Genomic DNA, 18599 nt, shown 5'->3' with positions numbered 1-18599 from the left:
CCTATAAATGAAGAATATTTATCCTATCAATGGAGAATCACCATCATTCTCTTGTTGTGGATCATTATCATCACCCTACTAACAAATCATCATTCTCCTATCAATATTATCCAACCAATAAATCAACACTATCCTATCGAAGAATCTTCAGTAGCATCATCATGCTATCGATGGAGTATTAGCATCATCCTATCATGTAGAAATGTTATCCTAGAAATGGATCAACATCATCCTACCAATGGAGTATCGTCATTTTACCAATGAAGAATCATCATCATTATTTTTATTTGCAAGAATGTCATCAAAAGAGTCATCAACATATTACATCACTCTATTTTTTATTACTTTGACATCAAAGAAAGAGTACATTGACGAATTATATTGTAAATGTGAGCGATAAGCATTATTTGCTCAACATCAAATTGAAAGAAAAATGACATCAATTATTTGAAGGGAGCAACTAAGTGTCTACACGGTAAAAGACAATATCTCCCAGTTCGAGTTACATTTTTAGGCTAATGAGTTTTATCTCAGTATTTTTTGAAAGCATCCCAAGCGGATGAATTCTCAAACAAGCCACACGTGCGGACGACATCAAAAAGGATACTACACAACGCGAAACTTTTTCTTATTAGCAAACTAGGACATAGTGCAAAGACAAATGTCAAACTCTTAGAACGCAAGCAGAGGAGCAACTTCTACCAGAATCAAACCACACCCCTATCATAAGGTATGCAGGTTTTCTTTAGGTTTCCTTGTTTCAGTTTCGCATCCGAAAAGTTTGGATTTTCACCGGAGGCATCTTTCCTATTCGAGTGACAATGCACCAAGAGCTTTTGAAATTATGTCTATGTAAGTTCTTAATTATAGGTGTGAAGTGCACCACATTCATGGCGAAGAGGTTGCAAGCCTCTTCTTTTATACTCGACTGATTTGTCACTCTTCCAAAATGAAAGACGATCTAGCATAATAGATTTCTTTTTCAACCAATCGAGTCAAACTACAAGCAGCCTGATTCCCTATGTTAAGGATATGTAAGAGGGCTCAACGTTGCGAACTCGGCTGTATTCAAAAATCCTCTCTTAAATCCTATTCTCGAGCAGTCCGATCTCCTTATAATTTGATATCGTGATTGTTTTTAAATTCTTTCAAAATCGTGCGTCAAATCAAGCGTATTGAACTACAAGTGGATTAAATTCTCATATAGCCTGAGAATGTAGGAAACCCATTTTTAGGGTTAGACCATAATTCCTAAAGTTCGTACCAGATTCCTTTTTGAAAAGATAAATATGTGGTAGGTCAAAATTGGATTAGTCAATTTTATTTTTCTCGAATTTTTTGCATCAATCCAAGTCAAATGAGGGACAATTGTTTTCACCAAAATTTGGACCTCCACAATCTAAATTAACAATCGAGCTTCTTATTTCCCAAATGATTTAGAATAATTAGTTTTATAAAATTCAAAATATTTTTCAAATTTATTTTAAATAGTTTTGTCACTTATTTTTTGTAACTTTTTGAATAATATATATGTTTTAGATAATGATGTATTAATTAATATATTTATAAATATTTGGAAAATAGCCTGACAAAGATTTTAACTTTAGTAAGTATTTTATTAAATTAGTTGAATTCAAATTTTGGCTAGAATTTTGAAGAATTAGTTTATAATTAAGTTAATTATATTGTTTCATTAAGATTAAGAAGCTTATTAATTAGTTTATGTTAATTCATTTTTTTTTATTTTTAACCGAATTAACTAATTAACTTGAGTTGGCTAAGTCTTTGATTCGTTAATTACAATTTTGGCCATTTTTCCTTAGCGGGTCTTCACTCTATGTAAGACCCATATTTGGAGGCCTTCTTTAAACCCCAGCCCACAAAAAAGATGACAAAAAGCCCACAATTCCAATTCACTAAATAACTCAACACACAACCATTTCAATACAATACCAATGGACTAAAATGCACTACTTTAATTTATTTAATTTCATTAATTCCCTACTGATGTATTAAATTACAAAAATCCCTTTTTTATCCCAAATGATACTAATTAAATTTTATACTTTAAATTTCATGTCCAACACATAAAAAGATACTCAAATTCAGAATTTAAATTTGATACTTAAATTTTAGTTACAATATATCATCTCAGCGGAGCTCCGGCGACAAATACTTATCAAAGGGCATCGTTATTATATATCCGGAAAAAATCGTTTATTAATATATCCCCTTCACATGGTACTATTATTGTTGCTATTTTTATTTTTTCATGGAGTTGATTTGCCCAAATTCCTGGGAGTGAAATTAGTCACAAGATTAACTTAAATCAAGTGAAGGGAAATCAGTTACCCTTGATTTTAGCTATAATAGTTACAGAAAAAAAAATATTCTGTCATTTATATTTAAGTATCATTTCTATTTTATAAAGTATCCGAAATTCTTAAAAATAAGGGATTTTTGGTAAATATTGATATTATAGGGATAGAATGTAATTTATCATTTACAGTATGTCATTTGCCTAATTTTTACTTTCTTCTTTGCAGCGAAGAACACGTAAACTCGCAAACCCAGAAAAATCGACCCAGAAGTCCTGTGCGCCGCAACTCCAGCAAAGAGTCGCGTGACCCTCTCCCTCTCCTTTATCATTTGTACGAAGAACCAGGTGTCTCGATCTTGCACCTCCTTCGTCGTTTTCTCTCAATACAGCGGCTCAAATAGTTTTCCCGTAGAAGAATCGGACAAGAATTGTACAATTTCCAGCTTTCAACACTTGTCCTCCAAATAAATTTCAAATTTAGAATTCAAAATTTCATCCAAATCCTCGCCTGTTTTCCGCCCTAAATCAACCCTATTTTTTCATCTTTTTAAGATGGTTTTTGTCTTTATTTTTTAAGGTTAGAGAGAGAGAGCACGAAAATAAAAGGGATACAGAGAGAGAGTTAGAAGAAATAATAGGAATGATCAAGCTTTAAGAGATAAATACAAGCAGAAATTTCCAGCAACACTATTATATAAAAACATTTAGGATAGTTTTGTTGGGATCGAGATTCTGGTTTAGTTCTTTATTCTTTTTGTTCCAAGCTGTTTGTCGGAATTATAGGAATCATATCGTGGTGGTGGAAGCTCGTTGTTCTTCTCGTGTTGTCTCCATTTCGCTCCATTAAGAAAGGTAATGGTCCTCCTCTTATATATAGCACCCTGTTCGCCCTCCTTGTCATTAGTTATTGCCGGTTTGTTTAAATGTCTCAATGTCATAAGTTCATTTTTATGCAATTTTATGATTTGGCAAGTCGAAGGTTTATCGTTTTTGCACCTAATGTGGAGGTTTCTGGTCATATATTTGATTTCTGTCCGATAGTTCATTTTTTAAAAAAATAAAAAAATAAAAAAAACTAATGCTTGATGTCTTTGGTTCTGTGCTACTCCGATTATGTTTTCTTTTTGTATCAAGTCTGCTGGGTTTAGCTTATTACTCTCTAATATTGATATGCAAAGAAGCATGAGTTCTCGAATCAACATATTTAGCCAGCGTATATGGTATAGTTGCGTGTTACTCTAACTTTTTAGTTTTATCTATTTCTCAATTGTCTATTCTTGTCCTTAGAAATTAAAATTATAGCCTTAGTTCAGGTCATCTAAAGCACCCGCTCATTGTTCGATGCTTTTGGGTTTAATAATTAATTCTTCAGCGTGTGTTTGTTACTTATAATCACAGTGATTCTCTTACCTTTCCCCAGATTTGAAGAAATCTTTCCTGATTCTTAGTTTGGCTATCTATTTCAATTGCCTATTTGGTGTCTTTGCTTAACAATGTCCTTCTTTGCATTTTGTATTTATCTATGCATGAAATTGTTAGATTTCGTTAAATAGAGTTGGTTAGACTATAACATGTGATGTTTTATTTGCTTAGTTATGCGGCATGTTCCTCTTAATACTTTGAGTGTACTGTTGGTTAACAGTTAGGTATTCCCTGGAATATGATATGGACACAAGTTTATATATAAAAATATAGGTGCTACTGTTTATTGTTGCAGTTTCTTCATCAATTTTGCCATTTGTTAATTTTGCTCACTTGGTTCTTATTCTAGAATTGTAAGTCTCTGTCTAATATGGATCTCTTAATTGGATTTCATTTTAAATGAATTCCTTCTCGTTTAAATTACATCTCATTTGTTTTATTACTTCATACACTAATTTCTTGCCATTTTATTGCATGTGAAATTTGCCCGAGTTCGTCAAGAACTCGTTCCTTCCCTATGCATTTCGGATGGGTCATAAAGGCCCCAATTCTATTTTATCCGAGTCAGTCAGCTAAAAATGGGCGTACAAATTTCGAAGTTCGAAGAAATCAATGAACAGGACAAGAAGTTGAAGATTTTGAGCCAAGAAGCCCCAAATTTATTTTTCTAAATTTGTATTTTGAATTTTTTGGGCCTAAGCCCTTGTCCCTTTTATTACTTACTAGTTCTAGAAACGTGCCTTGCACGTTTGACCTCTGTTATTGTTATTATTTATATAGTCCCAAGATATAAAATTGCTCAATATTGTCTGATGTACTCCTATATATCTTTTTGTGCATATAAAATAAACTTGGTTTAGTGTTTACTTTTTGCCTAGAACTTAAATATCAACATTTTTTTTGGTGAATGATGAGCAACTTGTAAGGCTAGAACTAAGCCCCAAGGCTGAAATTTCTTGGGATATAAATACTCCAACATTCATTAAAAATAAAAAAATGAATGAAGGACACAAACCAATTAGAAAAATAGTGACCAATAAAAAAAAATTACAAGAACTATTAGATTATGTGTTTCTCCAACAACCATGAAAATAAAAAATGAACGAAGACATAAATCAATAAGAAAAATAGTGACCAATAAAAAGTACTCCTGACAGAAGAACTATTAGATAATGAAAACAAAGTGTGTGGATTAATATTTTTTATCCAATTTATAAAGGGAGAAATTAAGCACATGACAGGTTTGTGCATGAATGTGTTTAATGGTAGAAGCTGAAAAATTTTAACAATCAAATTCATTAAGAAATGAAAAATGATAGGTTGTAACATCTAATCATGTATTTGGCCTAGTTTAATTGTCATTGTTGATTTAATTTTTAAATTAGTAAATGATTTTTTAATTTAAAAAATTGGTGAAGGGCATTTCGTAATCTAAGTTTAAACTTAAAATCTTCCCACTTATAATAATATATGATTATTTTTGCTAGAGGTTTAGGATAGGTACAAGTGAAGTTGGTGAAAAGACAAAAACAAAATGGGTCCAAATACCGGTTTAGGCGGACAAAAGGTGAATTTGGACCCAACTATCTCTCCCTCTTTTATTTTACTATGTATGTATTTGATAAGTATTTGTCGTTAGTCTTAGGGTCAAAATTTAAATCCCCGCTCGACGCCGTCGTGTTTTATTTACTTAACTAAATGGGTCATCTTTGAGTATATTAAAATACAATATTTTAGCGAACATATGTCTCACTTAAGTGATAAGTCAATATTTATTCTTTTCCCTTTTAAAATTGACTCTAACTAAAAATAGTCCAAACTTTCTATTCGAATTAAGTTAAAATTATTTTAAGCCAAACAAATTAGTTATCGGATTACCGCAAGTAAGCGGGCTTCTTAGGTTCTTTCAAAATCTTCCTAAGACGTTAATATGAACCTTCGAACCCCCTTTAAAGATATTCAATCAATTTACTGTTTTTGTCCTTTGAAATCGGTTTTCTTAATTTTTCTTAAAAAAATAAGTGGCGACTCTAAATAGTTCTAAACGATAAAATTATTATTCTTTAAACAATCCTGAATCTTAAAATTCTTAGTTGGTACAATCCATGAAGGATTACCCATACTACTTCTTCAACATCGAAATATGGAATACCGGATGAACTGCTGCTAACTCTTGGGGTATCTCCATTTCATAAGATACATTGCCAACTCTTTTGGAGATTCGGTAAGGACATATATACCGTGGACTAAGACTAAGTTTTCCCTTCTTACCAAACCTCATAGCACCTTTTATGAGTGAAACATTCAGATACACCCAATCATCCACCTCAAACTCTAAAGACCTTCTCCTGACATCTTTGTAGGGCTTTTGGCGACTCTGTGCCATTTTCAGTCTCTCTTGAATCACTTTTACCTTGTCCATAGATTGGTGAACTAGATCTAGTCCTCTCAACCTTGCTTCACCAACTTCGAGCCACCCTATAGAATATTTGCACATTCTCCCATAAAGAGATTCATATGGAGCCATTTGGATGCTAGAATGGTAATTCTTGTTGTAAGAGAACTCAATGAGAGGTATGTTGTGATCATCCAAATTCCCTTTGAAATCAATCACGCAAGCTATCAACATGTCTTCCAATGTCTGTATAGTACACTCTGCTTGTCCATCTGTTTAAGGATGAAAAGCAGTGCTTAAGTTCACCTTTGAACCCAAACCTTTCTGTAAATATTTAAGAACTATGCAGTAAATTGTGCACCTCTATCTAAAATGATGGAGACTGGAACTCCATGAAATCTTACTTCTTGAAGGCACAACTTTGCATAATCCGCGGCCGAATAGTTATTCTTTACCGGCAAAAAGTTGGTTGATTTTTTCATTCTATCAACAATTATCCAAATGGAATCATGTTGCGTGCGAGTACTCGGTAGGCTTGTGATGAAGTCCATATTAATAATCTTCCACTTTCATTCCGGATGTTCTATAGACTGAGCCAAACCTCCAGGCCTTTGGTGTTCTACCTTCACTTGTTTGCAATTTTGGCACTTGGCTAAAAACATTGCAATGACCTTCTTCACAAAACTCTAATCCCATCACCACAAAACGATGTTGCCCAGGAATGCCATAGACTTAAGCAAAAACTCACAATGGAGAACTTGGCATATAACTTCTTATCTTTCCAAGTATTAAGAACTATCTTGAGGTTATTAGCATAATCTTCTTCATTCCTTGAATAATTTAGTATGTCATCAAGGAAGATGAAGAAGAACAGATCTAAATAAGGTTTGAAGACCCTGTTCATAAGATCCATGAATGTTGTAGGTGCATTTGTCAAACCAAAGGACAGAACCAAAAACTCATAATGCTTATATGTTCTAAAAGGTGTCTTTGGAATGTCACCTTCCCTAACTTTCAACTGGTGGTAGCCTGTTTTGAGATCAATTTTCGAGAAGCAAGAAGGACCCTGAAGCTGGTGGAAAATATTATCTATCCTTGAAAAAGGATACTTATCATTGATGGTCATCTTATTCAACTAATGATAATCTATATACATCCAAAGAGAACCATCTTTCTTTATCACAAATAAGACCGGAGTGACCCAAGGTGAGACACTTGTTCGAATAAAAGGTTTGTCTAAAAAATCTTTCAATTGTTATTTTAACTCTTTTTAACTCTGTTGGTGCCATTCTATATGGCGGAATAGAGATAGGACGATTATCTCGAATGATGTCTATGCCGAAGTCTATTTCTCATTCAGGAGGGACTACGGGTAGATCATCAAGAAAGATTTGGAAACTCTTTCACTATTTGAATTGACTGAGAGGGAAGGTACCTGAACACTTGAGTCATTAACTCGAACAAAATGATAGATACAACCCTTTGAAAGTAACTTCCTCACCTTAAGGTAGAAATGAAACGACCCTTAGACACTACAGAACTACTACTCAACACTATGACTTGATCATTTGGAATCTAAAGATGACAACTCGAGTTCTACAATCTATTTATGCATAGAAGGCATGGAGCGAGTCCATACCTAGAATGACATCGAAATCTACCATGTCTAGCTCGATCAAATTATCCATGGTACTCTTGTGACTGATGGAAATAGGACAATAACGAAAGACTCTTTCTCCTAGAATGGATTTACCTATAGGTGCGGAAACATTAAATGGTTTGCTAAGTAGCTCAGGTATAATTTTAAAGTTCATAGCAAGATAGGGAGTTACAAAAGATGAACTCTCTCGTGGGTCTAACAATGCATAAATAGTAAAGTTAAACACTCGAATCATACCAATGACATCATATGGGAAATTCTCTTGTTCTTGGCGATTATTGATAATATACAAGAGGTTTGTTCCTCTTCCAGCACCAGAAGTACCTCCCCTAGGTTCAAATATTTATAGTGGAGCAACAAATAAAGACTGAGTCTATTTCCCCCATCACAGCCCCCTTGCTTGATCTTTGGACACTCTCTGATTAAATGTCGGTATCAGCGCACTTGAAACAACTCACAGATTCTTCACTAAAAATATCAAAGTGATTTCTACCACAATTTGCATAGGTAGGAGGTTCACTACCTCCCTATGCCACACTACCCTTGGTGAGTCCGGTTAAACTCTGGAATTCTGCTCATAGCGATCACCCTTTTTCTTAGGTGTAGGTGCACCAGTAGATGATGGAGCAGGACCCTTCTATTTCTGTCAGAAAGATGACCGGTTTGAATCATTCTTTTACTGCCCAGTCTCAACTCTCTATATTATATCTCTTTCTCTTGAACTCCTCTCTATCCCCATGGTTTTCTTCCTCTACCTGTTGCACATACACTATTAAACTTGAAATGTCCATGTCCCCAATCAGTATGGTAGCTCGTCCCGATCCAAGCCAGCACATGGGAACTCTGCCTTCTTTGCTTGATTCCCGACCCAAGCCAGCAATAAACAAGATCATTCGACTTCTCATATCTTTAGCCTCTCAAGAGCATAGAGAGACAGTTGGGTGAACTTCAACCCATATTCCTGGACACTCAAGGAGTCCTGTTTTGGAGTAAGGAATTCTTGTACCATTGTTTCCTTCAGTTCTTGGGGAGATAAATTCCCGAAGAAAGACTCTTCAAAGCAAGCCCAACTCGGATGTGTTGCATACTCATCTCTGCCCATCCAACTAGTGATTGAACCAAGTCCCTCCCACATTGTTAAGTTGATACGCGGCTAGTTCAACTCTCTAAGAATCAATAACATGCATCACATCGAATACCTTCTTCAACTCTTCCACAATGTTCTCCGGATCCTCGGTAGTGCTTGAATCAGTGAAGCTTGGGGGAATCATCCTCAAGAATTCTCAAATCCTCGAAGTGTCAGCCCTTCTTATTGAGCTCCTCTTTTTTTCCCTACTTGGTTGGTCACAATTTGAATCAGCATCTTGATAGCCTCGTTGAACTCAACATTAGTGACTTCTCCTTGAGGTTGCACTTTCGCTGCATTAGGTACCTATGTATCTTCGACATTCCTTCTGGATGGATGACCTCTTGCTTCCCTTCATGGAGGCTTGAAAATCTGAAACACGCATAAGCACAAATTAGAGGGAAACTTTTTAAAGTTAAATTCTAACTCATGAAAAGGAATATGAAAGAAGTCAGAAACTTCTAAATATTGTAAATTCTTGATCATAGATGTGGCGTGCTTCACCGATGACTAAGACTCTACAAACAAGAATTCATAGGCTTACTAGGACATTTGAACAGTAGGATCTGATACCAAGTTGATCATACCCCGAGTGTACACCATGGACATGGCCGACACCCAATCACTATTCCTGGCCTTGAGCGTTCCCTTGGCCTTACTTACTTAACTCAGCGGAAGACTTAACACAAGACATAATTTCAAGAAATAACTTTAAGTAAAGCAATTAGCCAAAGTGGCAACCCAAGTCTTAGTCAATTACAAGTGAAAGGAAAGGCTAAGAAAAGTAATATCATCTATCTATGAAGCCTCTAATAGAAATATGGATGTTTTGACAAGACCCCTAATCATCCTAACAACTGAAGACCAAACAAATAGATAAAAGAAAATATGTCCTCTTTAATGGTGGGAGGCTCACCAACTACTTTGTGCTGCTTACTGGATCAACGGTTCACCGAATGCGAATCGTAGTTAGCTACGTCTTCATTATATTATGATGCAGGCAAACTGGCATAACCAGTAAATTGACTGTACGAGTATGCGAGTTGGAATGGTAATACAACACTTAAGTTTGAAAAGGAGTAAGAAGGAACATTTACCTTGGCTCTGTTCAACTCATTAATAACTACTCATTTCAATATAATGCATTTTTACAAGTAAACGCAATATAAAGAAAAGATGACTGAAAAAATGTTGTACACTCTAAATGTATATGTAGATATAATAAATCTTCGAAATGTATGTAAAAATACAAATAAATGAGGTATATGAAATTACAATAACTTATGTGGGAGATTATCAAACCGACAATAATCACTTAAGAGCTATAATGATGGTACAATGTTACTCGGCTGACGGTGCCTGGCCATCCTAACCTTGCCAGAGTATATGACTTGAAGTTCCTAATGAATCCACTAGTATTCTGGTAAATGGGTTAATCTAAAAAGTATGACCATGTTCTACCCATGATAGCTACATGGTTTTCATGGAGACTTGAGTTAATATGAAAGTCGCATCCCCACATAGGTGCTCAATACTACTTCCAATATATACTTGCTCTTATGTTTTTAAAAAAATACGGATTTTGTGATTTAATATTAGTGGTAAAACATAGCTTTTAACGCTCTCTTGAAAATCATAATTTCCCTACTTGCTTGATTTTATAAAGCTATTACTTCTGTCTGAAAACTAGTCGAAGGCTCTTTACTTGTTTAGGTGATACAACATTTGTAACTCTTACGGATTACTTAGTCTCCTTATAAGTTTTAAGAACAAACTCAACTCTTTACTCTTGCTTAACTTGTTACTTGAGTCTAAAAAGAAAGATAAATTTTTTTAATACTCTTGGAAACATTGGGAACTCACTTTGACTTTCTTCTAAACCTTTAGACTTTACTCTTAACTTCTTTGACTTTGATCTTAACTTTCTGTGAATTGGATAATGGATTAAAAGATCGTAATATAATGTTTATGGATGATTTGATGATGTTTAGATGTACTTTAGAGTGTTGGAATCAACTAAGAAATGTGGGTACATCACTTAGAAACTAGTACAAAAAGATAGGGAAAGCATGGACTCACTAGGTGACCTTGGCACTTGAGAGGCGCGGAGTGCCAAAGCCTGAAGAACCGACTCTAGTCTCAGGCTCTCTGGCTGGTTCATTCACTAGGTCATCTCAGAAAGAGCATGTCCTGAGGGGCTCAAGAAGGCGCGGCACCCCAGAGTCTGTCTTACGGGAATTCCGACTTTTTTTCTTCGATTTTCAACTCTAAACCTTCTAAGCTTCCATGGATAGTTTCCCAAACACTTAGAATCACTAAAATTCTAAATACCCAATAGTTTGGACTCGTAAAACATCCCATAAACATGAATTAAAACAACTAAAGGCATACAACAACTCAACCAACAAGAATTCAATAATTTTTCATCAAGAACTTCAATATTCATCATTCAATCTATTCAAAACTCAAATAATCTAAGATGTGTTCTAGAGCCGAACATAAGTTACAAAAGGTTTAGAAACTGCTTTAAGGTCTATTTTAATTAATATAAGTCATTTAGGAAGTCTAGAAACCAAAACGTCCATGACGTCCGAAATTAGTTCAATGAGGTACTAGCGTACCTTAGCCTATTTGCCTAGCTTTTATGAGTCAAAATTTGACAAAAATTGGTGGAAGGGTCTCTAACATGCATTAGAGTTAATTCATAGTTGAAACATTTGAATACGACTCCCCAAGGACCAACCAAGCGCCCTTGAGGAGGACCCTTGCATTTTGGGGTCAAGGGACTGCCCAAGACTGTGTGCACAGACGAATCCCACGGACGGGGCGTGTGCCAATCGATGGGGCGTCGATGGTCACTTAGTCAATTTTCAAAAAGGGTCATTTTGCACAGTCTCTGAACTTACCAACGGATGTGCAGCACAGAAGGGGGAGTGGTCGTCGATTGACCTACAATCCGTCGATCGTGATGTCGTCTATGATGATGATTTTCACTGCACGTTTTCAGTCAGATCAAATAATTAATTGACTTAATTAGGAAGTTAATTAGGGGTTAGGAGAGGTCTAATTAAGTTAGTTAAACCCCTATATAAAGCCCTAACCTAATAAGCCTAAAAAACTCTTATAATTCTCAAACCCAAAACTCTCTTCCTTCTCTCTTCTTTCTCTCTCTAGTGAAGACTCCATTGAAGACAAGGATAGAGAAGGGTTTAAGGTATGCAAAGAGTAAATTTTTTCCATCAATCTTCATCAATTAGTAATATATGAGATCTCTTTCACCTTTGAGACCTCTTTCCTCAAAGGGTTCCATCAAATTGATTCCAAAAATTGGGTTTTCAAGTGGGTCTTCATCCAATACGAAATTGATGTTTTGAATTACTTTTTTAATGATTTATTTTGATATTATGGATATATTAAAATGTATTTTAACTCAATTATGTTATATTTTGATGAATTGGTCTACTTTGTAGAAGATGACGTATTCCCCTTAACCCTAGGTTATGATCTTGATGTGAATTGAGTAATGTTGGTTCAATTTAATTGGTTATTTGTTTAATTACTATAATAAGATGTTGTTGTATAAATTATGAATAAATTATAATTAATTATAGTCATATTATGCTAGTTCTTGAGAAGTTGATCTAGGTTATGAAGTATGTTGTGAATTGAACTAAGTATCTTATCTTAAGCTATGATCTAGTGATGAGTTGTGATATGGTAATGCAATTGACTATGTTTTCATGATGGTTATCGTTATAAGATGATACTACAACCTAATTGGGTTGAGTTATAGGGCCGATGATAAGACCTTGATGATGAATTATGATAGAGACTTTGTAAGTCTTTTGATCCCTACTATTTACTTCAAATATGGTTAATTATGATTAAGTCATGATGTTGTATTAGAGTATTCCTTGTATTAGGATTTATAGGTTTGATATGATGTTTAATTAAAATGTCTTGACTATGGTTTGTGAGGTGTTGTCTAAGATGTAAATGTTATAAGGATGGTGAATGATCTACCAATGTGCCTTAACATGAAGTGATATGTAAATGTGCTAACTTCACTTATATGAATTGTAATGAAAGCACAATACTCATGCAATTCTTATTGAGCTATGATGATGATGATGATAATTCTACAAAGGTTAGACACTATGACCTACATTAAGTTATGATGTTTAATAAAGACATTAAAGACACTTCAAAAAGGGACTTAGCTTAGCATGGAGGGAACTTGACAATGGGAGGTGATGACTTTCCATAGAGGAAGATTCACCATATAGTTACACATGAGGTGTTGACTCCCCTAGGAGGGATACTCATCCATTGGATTCCCATGAGCGGAGGCCCCAATTGCCAAGTGGTATGTATAGGGATTATACCTATCTAATAGTTCTTGAACAATGTTTCCCCCATAAGAAGAGTAGCTAGTGGATCCACCTAGAAAGTTATGTTTATGTTTGGTTTTACTTTGGCCGGTAAACCACCTTCCTTAGGTAAAAGGTTTTACAACACCAAATTCCACACTTAGATCTTGTGGTCTATGTCGATTAAGGCAAGAGATCCCTAAACTAAAATGAAGTAATGAAGTACAAACCAACTAGGATAACTTGAGAGGTTGACTTAGCTTAGGTAGGGGAATGAGACTCTACCTATGCCTTGCACTAGTTTGCCATGAGGGAAACCTCAGGAGTATGTTCTTATGTATAAATATGCTTGTAATGGTACAAAATATGTATATGATGGACTTGCACATTGTTGGTACTATATGTTGTTTAGTTTCAATTATAAATATGTGTTGGTCTACATTGTTAAAGTATGATGATATGTAGTTTCAAATGTTATGCTATGTGATATAGGATATTGGTCATGATTCTTGTTGGATTACTTGATTGAGTAAGGTTATGGGGCTTTGCTTGGTCATTGAACTTGTTGACTTCATAGGGGTTCATGGGTAATTATTTTTCTTTAGCTATGTCATAATGAACTCTTATTCATGCTTGTTTCTATTTTATCTTGGTGATAAAGCTACTTGACTAGGAATCCAATTATATGGTATGCAAGTTGACTTGACTAGAATTCATGTTGTTGGTATTATGATGTATTCTCGTATGACTTAAGGAATATGTCTTATTGATTTTGTATGTTCTTATTGAATGTGCATAAAGGTTTTTAAACAAAATTTCATACCCAATGAAATGTCCTCTTTTAGAATGTTTTCATGATATGTGTGCATAAGGTATCATACTTAGTACAAGTGGTGTACTAACTTCATTTCTTCATTATCCCCAACATTTTAGGTTCCGGTCGTTGAAGGGATTTTGGAGAAGACTTAGATCTCTTAATCATACAAGTATGGTAGGTCCTCACTTTTCAAGGGCAATGCCACTATCTAGCTAATGGAGTTTTTTTGAGTTTAAGGCATCTATGTTTCTTTTTCTTCCATTAGTACGAAACATTGTGTAGCCCATGTGAGGCATTCTTACTTTGATTATGGGCTAGGCCTAAATTACTATACTCTTATTCGATGGTTATGAGATGAGTCGACTGTTTGAGACTATGTTATGTTCTAAAAATTTATGTGCAATAAAAGTAGAAGTCTAAGTAATCTGCCTATACGAAGGGTCTATGTATACTTGATGTATGTCTATTACGTGTATGTAGAAATTTATGTAAACCTCAATGTAGAAGAAGTAAAAAGTTTTAAATTTCCGTAAATTTTGACCTATGAATGTATCGATGTAAGATAAGAGGCTAGTCTTAGTTTTTAAAGAGGACGACGACGCTGGTTATATCTAGGGTGTACTCCGGATATGATAGAAAAAAACGAGAAAGAAAATATTCAATTGCCTTAACAGGATTTAAGCTTAGATTCAAGGTAGGTGATGGTTTTATTTTCTGTTTCTGTTATGTGTGGATGATTGGTTCATTTTCATGCATGTATGTATGTGAATGAATCATTGTTGATCAAACATAATGATTGAGTTTGAATGAATGAATGTACGTTATGATTCAACACTTGATTGTACGATTATGAGAATGTACTTATGAGTGTGATCGTGATTGTGGTTGTGTTGAACGAGTGTTATGTTCTGACACACTACCTGGGATCAAGTGTCATGTTCTGACACTTATATGGGAAATGGTGTCACGTTTTGACACACTAATTGGGATCGGGTGTCACGTTTCGGTACACCAATAGTTTGGGCATGGTTCCATGAGAGGACCATTGAATTGTTTGGTAGGGGAGTAATGGAGCTAGAAAAAGAGGTTGCCCATCAAGATGACAAGGCTCAGTTTTATGCCATTTTGAGCAAGACTGAGGCTGAGGTGTCTAATGTTGTGATCACAAGTGATATTCTTGGTTGTGACTGAATAGGCACTGTCTTGTTTGATTCGAGTTATACTCATTCATATGGGTCAGTTTAGTTTGCTATTTGATATAATCTGTGTTATACTTGATATCCATATCCATGTTTCTACCCAATTGGAGAGTCAATTATAGTCAACCATGTATATTGTGCTTGTCCTATCCTCTTTATGAGTTTGCAGACTTAGGTTGATTTTGTTATTCCGGATGTGAATGAATTTGATATAGTCATACGAATGATTTGGTTATCCCCTTGTTATATTGTGCTTTATTGTAATGCTAAATATGTGACTCTAGAGATCCCAGGTAGTAAAAGGTTAGAGTGCAAAGGGTTGTAAAAGCCTAAGCTATCTAAGGTCAGATCTTTCGTGCGTGATAGGAAACTAGTGGGATAGGGTGTTTGGAACATTTGGCTAATATTTGGGAGGTTGATGTTGAATCCCTCGGTTGAGTCTATTCTTATGGTATGTGAATTCAATGAAGTGTTTCCTACCGATTTCACTGGTATGCCTCTAGATAGAGATTTAGATTTACGCATTGACTTGGAACCTAGCACTCGCCACATCTCCATTCCTCCATATCACATGGCTCTTGCAGAATTGAGAGAGCTTAAAGCTGAAATCCAATAGGTTCTTCATAAAGGTTTCATCTGTCCTAGTGCTTCTATGTGGGGTGTTCCTGTCTTGTTCGTTCAGAAGAAGGATGATAGCATGAGAACTTGTGATTTTATCGTAAGCCATAAAGGACAGGATTGATACTAGAATGACAAGCTTATTGATAAAGAAAGTCCCATTGAGTATAGTTGGGTTAATGAAATTGATGTTAGTAAAAGAAAGTGTGTATGAAAATTGGGTTAGTCCTTGAATTTGATTAGCATAACTGAGTTTGAGGTGTCATGTTGATGAAAAGGTTGACTTCGTAGTGATATTCATGGATAACAAAGCATAATTGTAATAAGATTTTTTGATATATTGTGATTTGTATGCAAATATACACTAAGGATTGTTGGTTAAATGAATAATGTATGGTAATAAAAATGTGACTTGCGAGTATCTAAGGTTGTAGTTTTCAAGTATTTGGTGAGTAACGTGGTTATATTAAAAGTTTTAGTTGATGATGAGACACGACTTGAATAAACTTTAGAGAGAGGTGAGAGCAAGAATCTTTTATTTGATTGCAAAGGTTGAATAGGTATCTTCAAAGGGGTAGATAATTGGATTAGAGATGTGTGAGTTCAATCATTGTTGTGGTTATGGTAATAGTGTCATGTGTCAATCATATTGGTTATAAACTATGGGAAAAGACTTGAGAAAGAAGTATAAAAACATTAGCTCGAGCGTGATGATAAGTGTTTACGATTGAATTTTTAGCAAAGGATATTGTAAGATCGAGTATCCATTTTGATAGATAAGGGGATTGCGTTTACGATTGAATTTACAATTCAGATTTTTCAACCTAAGTCTACATTCATGTGATATAATTTTTCAAGTTATGAACTGGCAAGGTGAGAAATGATCAATTGTATCAGGTATTGAGCACTTGGAAGGACTTACATTTGGGTTGAGTCGTAAATTTTATTATTGGTGATTGTTAAGTGCCTAAGAAAGGTTTTCATTTAAAAGTTTTGGTTTTATAGTAAAGTAAATGGTCGAAGTGTTTATGATAGTTGTTAGCATTGATAGTTTGGGCTTCACTGGAATGATATGAAGAGTATGTGGTGTAAAGTGAATGGAAAGGGTTGGCATCATCTCTTGAGAAGAAAACCTTTAGTGTTATTCAATAATTATTCAGTAAAGTCTTAAGTGACCATCTATTTGAATTTTTACATGGTTGTGAGTATGATTCACCATTTATGCTCAAGTGTGTTTTTAATTTTGTGGGTGGATTCTTAGTAGTGGATTATATGTACCGATCATGCAATGTTCTCTTGGTAGAATGTAGGGGTCATTGGGTCCAATTTTACTGCTCTTAAGGGTAATCTACATCACAATTGCTAAATCTAGCATTTCAATATTGTTATTATGAGGTTTGTAAGCTTGGACATATTCCTCGATGAGTATATGATGTTTAAAGATCAATTTTTATAACTAAGCTCATGGATATTTATGTTGTGGGATGGAGATGTTGCTAAGAACTATGATTGTTTGTGTATAATACATGTGTTGGTTGGTTCAGGTTCACTTTTAATTGTTGCGAGTATTGATGCGGAATTTTATCATGCATACGTGCGAACAGATTCCTTTTGATGATTATATCAAGGTCCTTGATAACATGTTGCAGATATGTGTATGATCAACCTTGGTGGTTTTTGGGAATCACTTCTGTTGATGGTTAAGTTTATAATACAACAATATTTATCACTAGAATATTGAGATAATTTCAACACTTGGCCTTTTTACATTCGGCCGACACAAAAAACAAAAACTTAACTTAGTGGCCTATCTTTATTATTGGCCGACACACTTACTATTTACTTTACGACTTTTATACAACTGGCTTTTTCAGCCGACGCAAAACGACAAAAATAAAAGACTTACTTTACAGACGACGCAAAACAACAAAAAGACTTTACAGATATATATATATCTTTTTTTTTTACTCTAGTTGTACGTCTGGGACATAGTTTTCTTCTCCTTCACACTTTGAACATAGGTGGTCAGGATATTTTTGTCCAATTAATTTACAATATCTCGTCAGCAGATTTGGAGAAATAAAATATTTCTTTATAGCTCTAGTTGTTGGTGTGGCTTCTGGCTTTAGAAGACTTAGTATCCATTGTCTTAGCTCTTCCATATCTGTTGGTCGTATATCCCTGCAATTTGAATAGATTATTCTTTGATCTCGGTTGTAGTATGTCCATATGGCATTTTCATTCAGATAATTGTTTGTTATCTCATTCAATATAGTAGCTATCCCGATAGTTCTTTTGTTGGCGTAGAACTCTGGAATATCTACTCTTTGTATCTCTTCCTGGGTATCTATCTTCTCAGGGATTATCATTTCCCTTGTTAATCCAATCTTTATAACTTGGATTGTAGGTTTGACTTCGTAATATAATATTTCTGCAGTAGCTGAGTAGAATTTTACGTAAAAAAGAGTACCTTTAGTTACTCTTTTATACTGTAAAAATGCTTTGTATAGCTCCGGTATTTTAGATATCTCATCTCCTGTTGCTGTATATACTGTACTTAATAATCCGTAGTTGTAGCAAGTTGCTACTAGATTTGGACTAGTTCCAGGTTGTGCAATTAATTTATTATATCCTTGTAAGTACTGGGTTATATAGTCTTCATCTGGCTTTCT

The 18599-nt window shown here is 34.7% G+C and overlaps 1 long non-coding RNA gene across 1 annotated transcript; it reads left to right on the top strand.

The window, feature by feature from the left end:
• Window positions 1-2094: 2094 nt before the first annotated feature.
• Window positions 2095-4608, top strand: LOC114077265. The gene is made up of 2 exons (XR_003578350.1): window positions 2095-3172; window positions 4244-4608. It is a non-coding gene; the product is annotated as an uncharacterized LOC114077265 (long non-coding RNA).
• The last annotated feature ends 13991 nt before the right edge of the window (window positions 4609-18599 follow it).

The sequence above is a fragment of the Solanum pennellii genome, chromosome 5, assembly GCF_001406875.1.
Source record: "Solanum pennellii chromosome 5, SPENNV200".
Lineage (NCBI taxonomy): Eukaryota > Viridiplantae > Streptophyta > Magnoliopsida > Solanales > Solanaceae > Solanum > Solanum pennellii.
This window is presented reverse-complemented; position numbering and strand designations above follow the sequence as displayed.